Source organism: Rutidosis leptorrhynchoides, chromosome 8 (genome assembly GCF_046630445.1).
Source record: "Rutidosis leptorrhynchoides isolate AG116_Rl617_1_P2 chromosome 8, CSIRO_AGI_Rlap_v1, whole genome shotgun sequence".
In the NCBI taxonomy this organism is placed as follows: Eukaryota; Viridiplantae; Streptophyta; class Magnoliopsida; order Asterales; family Asteraceae; genus Rutidosis; species Rutidosis leptorrhynchoides.
Window position 1 is genome coordinate 43,595,917 of NC_092340.1, and position 12,902 is coordinate 43,608,818.

General features: G+C 31.3%; 1 long non-coding RNA gene across 7 annotated transcripts; it reads left to right on the forward strand.

Annotated features, from left to right (window-relative positions):
• Positions 1-3,951: 3,951 nt before the first annotated feature.
• Positions 3,952-8,219, forward strand: LOC139862368 (uncharacterized). 7 transcript variants are annotated; one of them, XR_011764157.1, is made up of 11 exons: positions 3,952-4,055; positions 4,607-4,768; positions 4,861-4,903; positions 5,000-5,113; positions 5,205-5,317; positions 5,546-5,605; positions 5,675-5,724; positions 6,443-6,596; positions 6,723-6,792; positions 7,356-7,514; positions 8,118-8,219. It is a non-coding gene; the product is annotated as an uncharacterized lncRNA (long non-coding RNA). The 7 variants fall into 7 exon arrangements; XR_011764156.1 differs by having other exon boundaries at positions 5,228-5,317; XR_011764159.1 differs by having other exon boundaries at positions 5,228-5,317; positions 5,690-5,724.
• The last annotated feature ends 4,683 nt before the right edge of the window (positions 8,220-12,902 follow it).

Below are 12,902 nucleotides of genomic sequence, written 5' to 3' on the forward strand. Positions count from 1 at the left end.
TTATTTTTGTCGATCGTTTTCCCGCCTAAATAATAACATTCATCACGAAGTGTCTTTTTTCAATGTTTATATTTTCGTGTGATCTTGATGCCTAAAAAAATATTCCAAAAAAATGAAGAAAAAAAAAATATTTTGCTTCCCCCCGATTATGGCTCTCAACACAATCTACGCAATTCCAGAATTCCAACACGATTTATTTATAACAGCGGATGACGGTGATTTTGATCGTGTTTGAAATCAAACGTTTCTTTAAATCCCTAATTAATTTATTCACAAAAAATCAATAAAAGCTTAGCTCTCAGGCTCATTGAACCCTAATTCCCAATCTTATGGAACAAACGATTGTTCACACTCCAATTAGTAACGTTGGTCGCAAACAACAATCAAATAGAAATCGTCAAGGTTTCAAATTTCGCTATTTAGGGATTAATCGGTCAGGACTTTAAAAGGATTAAACGGCAATTCAAGGATTAATCGGATTGTATCTTTATATATTCAAATAATATATTTAAAAATTATATGTGTAACTATAAAAAAATCATAAACATAAACATAAAGTTTAACATAATTGTCTAAAATCGTTCATTTTGTTTAAAAACTCTAAAATTTTAGTTTAAATTCATGTTAGAATGTTGACAAATTTTGACTTTAATCAATAAACTTATATTGACCCATTAATCGACGTTCAATGATTAATAAAACGGATTTTAAAAAAATTGAACGGACTGCTCTTTAAAAGTGAGTAATTGAAGATTAATCGGGGTTTTTTACAACAATGAAAATAGTAACTTTAGACGTTACCATGTTAAATCAATCTCATATAATTAGATTAGAATATAAATATAAATTAATGATTAAAAAATCAACGAAGAAACCATGAATTGGGTGGAGAAACATCTGGAGAATACAAAATGGAGACACCTAATTTGCATAGAGGTTTTTAGCACTAAAAGAAAATAAAGGAAAATTACCGAAAAGTGCAACTCTAAACATAACTAATCAACGGAAAGCTACCAAGCCTATATCACCCAACTATAAAATCACAAATAAACTTTACAAAATTAAGCACTAAAATGACAACCTAAGGTTTGGTTGTTATTTATATGTATTTATAATTATAATATTAAACCAACTTGATTTAATTTAGGTGACACAATGATAGTTCACGAGAGTTTGGTGGTCGATATCACATGATGGAAACCAAACATTCGTATATTTCGGGATCCAATATTGGCCCCCATCCAAATGGTGGTCCGAAACTGCAATTTGGATTGATCCGTTATGACACCAAATTTTCCATGTTATCCTCCTTATCATTTATTTTAAATTTCTCAATTTTATAAATTTCTCATTTTCTCCTAAAATAACTAAAAAATATGTGACACATAATACCAAGGTTGTAAAAGTCGCGAGTCGGGGACGCATCGGTCGAGACCTAAAAAGGACGCTTCGGCCAAGTCGGGGACGCGTAGGGGACGCATCGATCGTTGACCAACGTTGACTTTATTTATAATTTCTTAAATATATATTTATATATGTATAAAATAGTTGATTATGTACCATAAATTTCTTAAATAAGAACCTGAATTTAAATACAATCAAACTTCAAACTCAATTAATGTTACTAAGTACATAATCAGTAAGGACACAGAGAAAAGGGCGGCCCAAAAAATGAAAACAAACCCTAATTTTAAAACATATCACATCTTGACGAAAATTTGACTGACTTTGACCGTTTTTGACCAACTTTGACTGTCTTTGACAGACTTTGACCGAACTTTTAGCTTTGACCGTCTTTTGAGTCGTTTTAAAAAAAACGGGACGGAGAACCCAAAAAACGACGCATCGGCCGACGCGTCAGCCAAGTCGGCCGACTTTTACAACACTGCATAATACTCGTAAATACATTTTCTTGTATATTACCAGTAAACTTATTATTGCATATTTAATATTCAAGTTTTAGTGTTTAAACAAGTGGAATATTTGACGCGTGGATAATTAAGAATGGTCACAATACCTCACGTCGAACCAGATCATACTTCAAACACTTGTTTCGGTCAAATAATGATACGTTTAATGATGATATGCTTAAGTCTTAATACAACATTTCCACCTTCTCCATTATTAGATTTCGTTCAGATGGTCATTAACTTATTATTAGTTTTGATTTTGTGGATAATCGATTAATATTAATTAATAATCCTCTCTAACTATTAAAACAAAGCCTATATTAGTTAATATACTTTCATAAAACTCCTTTCAAATTAAATCCCATCCCTTAAAAAAATTGATCTAATGGCTAGGATTCATCTTAGCTTGGACTAATCTATCTAAGTTAAGATTAACTGTGTTTATCTATTTAACCCTTAAACTGACAGCAGTTACTCACTCCTAAACCTAACACGCTCTCAAAACCGTTCCCACTCAAAATTACTCATACTATCATCTGTTTCTTTTTAACCCTAATTCACCACCACATTCAGCGATTGGATTTCATCATAAATTCAATCGAAAAATTTAGGGTTTCGATTCAAACAAAGTGATACTCCTATGAAGGTTTCGATTCAAACCTATGATACGTACGAAATTCACATAACTTCTATCGCAATTGGAAACCCTAAGTTCATAATCAGGTAACAGGCATCCCATTTTGTGTCAGAATTTACTAATAATTCGTGATAGTTGTTCCAAATTCTCTCTATTCTCGCCTCATTCCTATCATCGCCTTCAGTCTACGAATTACGGAATTCAAATCAAGAAATCATCCGTTCATAATCGCGGGTGAGTTATCCTGTCTTAATGCTTCGATCAATAGCGTTTTCATGTATCGGGTGTTTTGTTTTTTGTTTCAAAGATCAGTTTCCTGTACTTAGGTTTAAAATTGAGAGTTCTAAATTCTCAAAGATCGAATCAGGTATTCATAATTCGCAATTCGTTATTCATTATACAATTACTTTAACTCAATTCAATGTAAAATTACAGATTGAAGATCGATGTATTCCTATTTCAAGCGATTTTTGAAGATACTATTTACATGATTAAAAACCCTGAATTTTGTTTCTGTTCGTTACTTTATCAGATTAAAAACCCTAAACTTTTGTAGGGTTGATTCATAGTTGGGTCATCGAATTGATTTCGGATTCTAAAAACGACATCAGGTATGCTTTATTGATTTTCGATTTATGTTTAACGAACATATCTAATATTTGTGATACAAGTTTATACACATCGATCTATGGACCGATCCTTCAAATATATTTAATTTTATTTATTTGATCTTGGATAGACAGAGAATGCTAATTTTTTTATTTAAATATCCATGTTTAAGGACTGAATGCTAAATTTGGTTTACATTTCAGGTATTTGATAAAATGCTTGAATGAAATAGTTTGGACATGGCTCTAATAGATAATATAGCATTCAATCAGGTATGCGTTTTTTTCTTGACCGGATCATATTGAATAATCATGTATGGCTATAATAGTTTGGACAACAAATATACAAGGCTATACAACTATGTTTTGGATAAAAAATAGGTGTTTTGGTTCAACTGAATTTGAGTTTTTTTTTTAATTTTATTTTGAAAATATAGGGTTACTTGGATCATTCTAAATAAAAGGCCCGTCTTTGGTTACCTAGGAAGGTAAATTCGGAGTTCTGAACGGTCGAAGTTTGATTTCTCACAAGATTGAACAAGAGCTTGACAGCTTGAATTGATTCTTTGTCGCTGCGGTTCAGGTATTCAATTGCCACAAACTTAATTCTCTAAATATAGATGTAAACGTTTTGTGGTTTATATATTTATTTCAGTTATCAAAGAATATTTTCTTCCAAGTCCAACATCAGATTGCATAAAGTTTACAAGTCTTTGATTTTTCCCATAATATTTTAGTTTCCGATCAAATAATCTCGCGTTTTGAATTATGTATTGGCCTTTAATATCTTGATCGGATTGTCTAATTTGGTATTCGGTCTGCAAAGGTACCCCGAAATCAGTTTTACGATTGATGGGCTTAAAGAGGTCGACATTATACCATTTGAAGAGCCATTTGCAGGTACAATGAAAGTTTTGTACTTTAAGCATAGATTAATGATGTGATTTTTTACACCATGTAATCGTTGTCAATTGTGGTGGACTTGAAAGAATTTACTGGGACTTTTTATTATTTTCAATCAAGTGTGAGAGCTGCAATATTGGTAGTGATTAGTAGATACTACATGCAACATTAGGTTTGTACGCCATGTGTACTTTTAATTGAACATACTGATGTTTATACGTTTAAGGGTTTCACAATATAGAAGGCAATTTTTTGTTTTTGTTACAAATTATATAACTTACTCATCAGAAAATTTGGTAGCAGTAAGTAAATATTGGTGCACCTACTGCATATGGTCAACCGTGGAGAATGGAATCCTTGCATTCTGAGAAGAAACACATGTGGCCAGGCGATATGGAATGTGCTTTATTTGTCGTCCATCACATTCTTGAATTAAAGCCCTCTCAGCCAACATTAGCAAATATTCGTAATTGCCACTTTTATTTAACAAGATTATCTTTAGATTTTTTATTTATAAATTCTTCGCTATTTACATATAAGCTTTCCAGATTTGAACAATCATGGTGAAGAACTTGTTTGCCTTGATCCTCGACAATTTCTTTTTTAATGGGTAAAGTCCACACATCATTGATCAAGTTTCAGTAGGCAAGCATGGGTCTGGTATCTTTACGTCCAGATAAAAAAGTCCAATTCTTGAACAGATATTTGAGGTATTTCCATCGGGATATGGCTTATTTTAAGAGTTTACATCAAATGATATAAGCGTTAACATATTTTGTTTCATCGAATGAGACTGTATCAGCTCAAGCGATTACCAAGTTACCCAACCCGTCCATTTTGACAGGGTAACTTTCAGCTCATTATAGCTTACTAAAGGGACCATAGATTTAAGTGTGTATTCTAATAAGAAAGGCATTAATACTGGTCTTTATTTTTTTCAGCCTGTATCTTGCAAGTCCCGATTTAGAAAATTATCATTCGACGACACGCCTCTTCTAGCCATTTTACTCGGCGAATACCGATTAACCAGAAATTGACGGAAAATCATTTTACAGGTACTGTTTCTAATTGTTTAATTTGATTCAGTTATATACCATTATTGTTTTTATGTTCTTTACTATTATTGATCGGCATTGTTATTGGTAGTGGGTATGGCTTTATTTGTACAGATATTTGGATGCTGGAATATTGAACATTGTCTGCAAATCCGTTTTTAACAAAGCTAACGACACGCCGGCATTTGGTCATTTTTTATATAGGTAACAATGCCACACTGCTCCGTTTCTTAAAAAAAAGAGGCTCGCAAAATATTTTTATAGATGATTTATGTTTTACGCTTTGTACTTCCTATCAGCATGTATGCCGAGTCTTTTAATTTTATTATCGATGACTTATTGTGTTGTGAATAATGTAACTACAATATCATGTTTTTCGTTTAAAAATTATCGGAGACATTCGAAAGCTTTTATTGCCACACCTACAAATAGGTATTGAAACAAAAAATGCAAGAGTTTGAAATGCCATCAACAGCCGTTTTGTTAATTACGGTATGTATCTAACATCCCATATATTATATTGATCTGTTTTTTTATTATGCTGCTCAACTATTGCAACAGTTGTCAATACTGCAGAAATTCTTAAGAACAGTGGATTCGACATTAAGAGAGCAAGTATTTGTCTGTCTGTTATTTGTCAAGTGTTTCTCTTTTAATGTGAAACTTCATATAAGTCTAAAGTTTAAAAAGAATAAATATTATATTAGTGAAACAAGTCATTAGTTCATATACAAGAATTTTTTATTCATAAATGTTCTTATTGCCAATCAAAGAAATCACCAGGTTCATATAGTAGTCAAGTTTGACTCTTTCAAAACAAAGGTCTTCTTTCCTATTTGAATCCCTTCATTTCCACCAGCTTCATAGTAGTTCAGTTTCTAATATATATATTTGTTCTGGTTTTTCAGTTTGAGTCAAAAGTTGGTAACTTTATCAAATTATACCAACACAATTGCTCTGGGTAAACACTGAGTTAAAATTTGAAAGGAAATCCATCCACATTACTACATTTAATCCTTTAGTTGAGAAATTTTAACATGCAAAATTCAAAGAATATTTCTTGAATTGATAGTATAACTCGAGTTTATGCTATGTATGCATCAGTTTAAGAGGTGTTTGGATATATTTTTAACTTGATTATTAAGAGTCTTATGAATTAGTATTTCCAGGTATTTTTTTTACATTTGAGTAGCAAAGTTTTTATTTATATGTATATATGACAACTATTAAGCGAGTTAAATGATTTGGCGTGTGCGTTGCAGCCCTAATGCACAATAGTCGTACCCCATATGTGCGCCTTATTGCATTTTTACACTTGCCCGATTGCAGCCCTGCTGACTGTTGTTTTAGAGTTTTTTGGTGAAAATATCGTGATTTACACTTGCCTAATCGTAGCACTGTTGCCTCAAACTCTGTTTTGGCGATAAGTGATTTAGAAGAATGGGATCATTAGTGTGCATGAGAGACCATTTCTATACATTTGGTAATTTACTTTTTACGTGTTCTTCACGATTGAATATATTATTTTGTTTATTTTAACTCGGGTTTTGTAAATAATATTTAGTTTATTAGGGTTTTGTAATTGATTTTGTTTATATGGATTTCACAGCGGCGTGTCACAACCTGTTCATCACCGCTTATCTGATTTTTCAATACGAAGCTGATAGGTTATTATTGAGGTAATATTTATACTTTGGATTTTTTACTATTTCTTTCTTAATATCTAATCCGCGCTTGAAGCCAATAGACATGTCGTTGGAATTAGAAGCTCAAAATCAACATCTGGTATGTTATTTTTGTTCTGTGTGGAAGTTAAATTTACGATCTCTTCCATTATTTACTTTTATCAAAACTCTTCTTTAATCCTTTATTACCTCACGATTCAAAGGATGAATAATCGTTATATCAAAACATGAATGCATGCTTTTTATGATTTACATTCGACATTTTAATTGTGGGTTTAATTGACTTGCGATTTGTACATTTAGTGTAGTGTTTCTTTCTTAGATTCATGATTTGACATCTATGGTGTCCAAGATTTTGCTTTACCATTTTCTGTTTATGATGTTTTTGCTTGGCCCAAAGCATCTGTGTACTCGTGATCTAACTAAATACTGAATAAGTTATATGCTTTAGCTATGAAAAAAGTGGTTAAATAGGTTGTAGGTATTTCAAATCTTTTAAGGTCACTTTCACCAATGTAGCCCATTTTGACATTCTGACAGAATATCCAAATATCCAGGTGTAACCAACTTCACGAGGTTACTAATTTGACATGTTAGATGTCAAATTTATGAGAAAGGGCAACTTGGTTTTTGGTATATAATATATTGAAGAATGGTATATCTTTAAAATGAAGTTCTTGGATGCTATTCTGAAGCTTTTGAGCAAATTCGTCCAGGTATACAAAGTCTGTTAAACTTATCTCTTTTAGTAATCTTTTTGGTCTAATATCATTATTGATCAAATTCTTAGGAAAACAATCCAACTAATTAGAAAAAGGAACATTGTACATGGAGTTTGTAGTGTATTTTTAGCTGAATCTCGAATAAAAAGTTAGACTAAAATGACATTAAAGTACAACTCCTGAATGACATGCTTGGACGAATTAACCCAACTGCTAACCATAGCTTTTAGTGGTTAGCAGTGTATTTTAGCTTAATCTAGAAGCGCCCTCACCTCCTCCTCTGCCTCACTCACTTTGTTCTTTTTTCAATTTCACATTTCTCTAAAGCGGCAAATAAACTACTTGAACATCTGGCAAGTTTAACTACGGGCCATTACTAAAAAGAGATTAGTTGACCCACAACCACCCTTTTCTCTTTTTAGACTTCTATACATTACTAATGCTTATAACATGGTTACAAACTTATGATACTTGGAGTTTTGCAATGAAGTCTTAAATTCAGTGTAAATATACGATAGTTTTCCTTACTTTTTTTAATTAATGTACTTATAACTTTACTAATGTCTCTTTTGGAATTTAGTTACCTGTTTCGTGCAGATATCCAGCAAGTTATTTAAATCGACAAACACACTGAAATCAGGTCAAACGCTCTAATGGGTTATTTGTGCTGTGGTGGTAGCTCTCAATGTAACTATTGGTTCATGAACTTATCAATGGGTTCATTTGGGTTCTATTATTTATCAATAGCACTCAAATGGGTTATAGTAATTTTAGATTATTAGATACAGTTGTTAAAAGAACGGAAGTAGAGTTGGGCGTTATTTTGAAACAACTTGCAGTCAAATACTACCTGATGCTCTATATAATTTTGTAATTTTTAATGTTAAAACCATAATTCTATGCTCAAACTCAAATATATATTTCGTTTTGTGTCTCATGTGGTATCAGATTTGCTTTATGAATGTTGAAAATATATTTTGAAAATGTGAACTTGCAACAAATTTTCTTACACGATCTCGCGAATTCGCGGGTCTTAAACTAGTCTTACATAATTTAGGCTAGACAATTTAGTTATTGTTATTGTTAATGTCCTTTGTTGTTTATCATTAATTATCATTATTATTATTACTATTATTACTATTATTAAATTTTTAAGACAAACTCAGACATCATAACTATATACTAAACGTAATGAGTGTTTGATATTCACTATGGCACTATTATAATTACCCTCAATTCCGAGGGTAATTTAATAATTGTCTTTTTTGAAGAAGAAAAAAAAAAAAAAAACTATTTTATCATTTGTTTTTTAACAACTTTTTTCTACTTTCAAATTTCAATTATTTATTTTTTAAACGTTCAATTAATCAAATGTTAACTGTTTTCTTAACCGTTTAATTAATTATCCTTTTTCGCTGCTTCTTTTTCATTCGCTTTTATTTAAAGTTAACTTTACCAACCATTAAACGTTTATTATAAATGTTTAATTAATTAATCATTAATCAATCAAAATTACTCGGCAGTGAAACGCGAGTTTTTTATCCTCGTTCTGTACAATTCTATAGATAGGCAGTTGGTATTGTCAATGTCGTTATACATTTGGTTTGGTTCATCATATACAGTTCTAATACTAACTAATACAGAGGAATAGTACAGCTATACATGTACCGAGCCACATAATAAAGATGAAAACGTATGGTCTGTGATTCTTTGGGGGTCCATGGCAACATACAAGCACACCTGGATATGTGGTCCCATATGACACAAAAATGTCTCCATCGTCGGCAAATATTGTCATGACTCGTGTTTTATTGTGGTTCCAATGTACTGTTGATAATGCAGTTGGTACAAGTATGAGAACATTCTAGATCAACATTGGACTTCATGTGTTGCTAATTTGATGTCTACGTGACCGTTGCAGTCCTTGAAATTGCGAATAAATGGAAGCATTAATTTATTCCCACAACGAACTACTAAAATGATACTCCGTAATCTATTGCTTTATGATTAATTATGATTTATGATTAGTTACATCAAATTTTAACCGTAAAAAGATAGTGTAGTACACTAGATAGTAAAAAACTTGTAACAACGTCCGCGAGTTGCGGTGAAATTGTGTAATTATTTTATCAAAGTGATAAGTGAGTAAAATACGTTTATAAAGAAACTTGTACAATATTTCTATGTGACGAATCCTATTTTACTATCTTTGTCTCGTGGTCTAAAATGCAACAACGGTTGTTGCTCGAACGAAATAAGTCTAATACTACTGATATGGGTATTGGTATATTTGATTAAAGAATGTTATTTTTTATTTTTATTTGGATTCTCTTTTTCTTTGTTCTCCTTTTATGAAATACAACTAGTTTATAACCCGCGAATGCGCGGGTATTTTTTTAAACAAGATTTTAAAAATATATTATTAATTAGTTATTTATGTTAATGATATAAGTAATAATATTGAAATATATTTGAATAATAAATGATGCAACAAATACCAAATGGTGTTTTGTGTGTTTCTACAACTACTCCTTTACCACCTATGATAGAATACAGTTAATCATTTAAATCTAAAATAGGTAGCCATGTAAAAGTCATAGCTAAAACACACCTTTTCTTGTCAAATTACACTCGCCTTCTATTCACATTGTGGACTCATCGCTCACGCAAGCGGAAATGGTCACTTTGACACTAATAGGTGACTGGACATTACCTTCGCCTCGACAATACTTTCAGTATTCGGTTATGATCTTACCAATCACCACCACACGTTGAGCAAGTAGATACCTGGAATTATAAACTAAGAATATAATGTCACATAATAAGATCTTATAAGAGTTATATTTTGTCCAATTAAACAACAACAAAAAAAAAGGAAAAAGAATAAGGTGCCATATAAATTGAGAAGACCACATATATTCTTAAATCCAGAAATTTACAGATGGGTAGCAACTCGTGTTTTCATATGCATTTTCCTAACTTATATATAAAAAACTATAGTAGAATGAGATTTATTAAAAGTTCAATTGTTATTACATTAATTCGAGTTTGCTCCATTAGTCGTGGATCTGTCAAGTACCATTTAAACCATATCATTTGAGGTCCAAAATAAAGAGAAAGGATGAAATCTAAGAAATAGGATGTACCTTTTCCCCACAGGAGGATCTCCTAGATTTGAAAAGATCCCACCAGCAATGTCAATCATTTGTTTTCTCTAATAATGATTTAAGCAACTTACATATGCATAGTTGATTCATACAAGATCATTTTATGTTTTCAGCCTATTTTCTTGTCAATTAGTTTCCACTAAATTCTCATTTTAATATCTTCATTAAACTGGATTTTAAATAATGAAACTGTTGTAGCTTTTTCGGCATGCAACTAAGTAGTTGTGAAAGATTAGTTTCATGAATATTTTACTCTAATTCACATACATCATCAAGCCACAATAATGCACTTTTGTATCATATATCCACTTCACAAATGCAGATCACAATATTCAAAATCAAACAAAAAGTAAACTTAATAGTATCATATAAAAACGCTGAGAAATTAGCTAAACTGAGGCGTCTTGTCAACCTCACAAACATATTACAGTTACAGCATTAAGATATAGTAACAAAACTGGTAAATGAAATTGAATCCCTAGGTTATCATCATACAGCCAAACGTTCATACGAATTATAGATAGAGCTTAATACATACCTGCATATTGCATTTAATGATATCAAGTAAAGTAACCACCATATGAGTAAGTCCACAACTGAAAATGCCACATACGCTGCACGTTGCATAATAAGCAGGCGAATAAACCTCCATATTACTTACATCACTTACAGACAGTGAGAACGACGACAGGTGGCATATTAAATAGCTAAACTTGAAGAGAAAAAAAATACTGAATTCAAAATCACTACTTGCTTCAATAAATAAGGGTGCGTTTGTTTACCTCTTAATGGAATGGTTCAGCACTGAATGCTGAACCATTCAGCATTCAGTGCGTTTGTTTCTGACCTCTGAATGACATATGGTGCTGAATGGTTCAGAATTAAGCTCTGAACCATTCAGAGCAGAAACACTCTCTTAACCATTAAGAGGCTAAATTTTATGTAATATTGTCCTGAAATCATATCCTAATCACTTAACTAACAAGTATATTAAATTTTTTATTAATGTAACACGTTAATAAGGTAGTTTTACTCATTTCATATCGTTCATTCTAAATGATTATCAAACAGCTTATTTTCATTCAGAGCAAAATTTATTCAGAGGCTCTGAACCATTCAGATTCTGAACCATTCAGCACTAAATCATTCAGTTTTATCAAACGCACCCTAAGATGGTCAGTAACATAAGGCATTATAGTTCACACCATTAAAAACAATATATGCAAAGAAGACTTTTCGTGCCATGGCATTTTCACAAAATTCAACAAACACTTCTTTTAGGCTTCATTTAAAACCTATTAAAAATAAAATATATAAATTAAATATCAAAGCAAACACCAAACTTTAGATTTACTTGAACAGGAGGCAACATCAGAGTTTAATCCAAAGCCACTATTTCTATTGTAAATACCCATATTATTACAAAGTTCGACAGCTATTCTTCCAGTTGAACCATAGGACCAACTAATTGGATGGATAAAAAGACGCATTTGTCCAATTTATCCTTAGTTTTAAACTACATAAAACACAAATAGATTTGTATAAAGTCAGAATACTTATTTTTTGATCTAAACCTCATAGCAAGATGGGTTCATTTTACATTAAAATAATTAAATGAGACAAAAGGGAACCTATTTAAGCCTAAAAATGAGACTAAGCATTCTAACATAGTTAATAAATGAAGTAACAAACTAAATGGGTTGTATAACATATTGACAAATTTGAACACATAAAAAGTTTTATAGAATAGTACTTTACCTTCTAAATTCTAAGCATTAGCATATGGACCAATGTAAATAGTTTGATCATGTTTTAAATCAGTGTTATTTCCTCACGAAAGTTTGAGTCCTGAACAAAGATTAGAGAAGTACAACAAATAAACATCTAACATTTTTTCATATCAAAAGCATACAATTCACCTTTAGTGAAATTCAAAAAATCCATTGAGACATTTCATCGAACACATAGTAAGCATTACAAATACGAATCGTTGATATCTTCACACCACAAAATACATGAAGCTAACAATTTAATAGTGATCAAACCTGTTAGTCGCATCTCCTTCTTTGTTATAATCATCATAATCATCTTAAAGAAGCTACAATAATTAACCAACCAAACTGAAAAAAGAAAAACATGAGAGGTTACATAATAAAACATTAAATGATCTAACCATAATTAAAATCAGAATTTTAACTTACAGAATTCGTTTGTA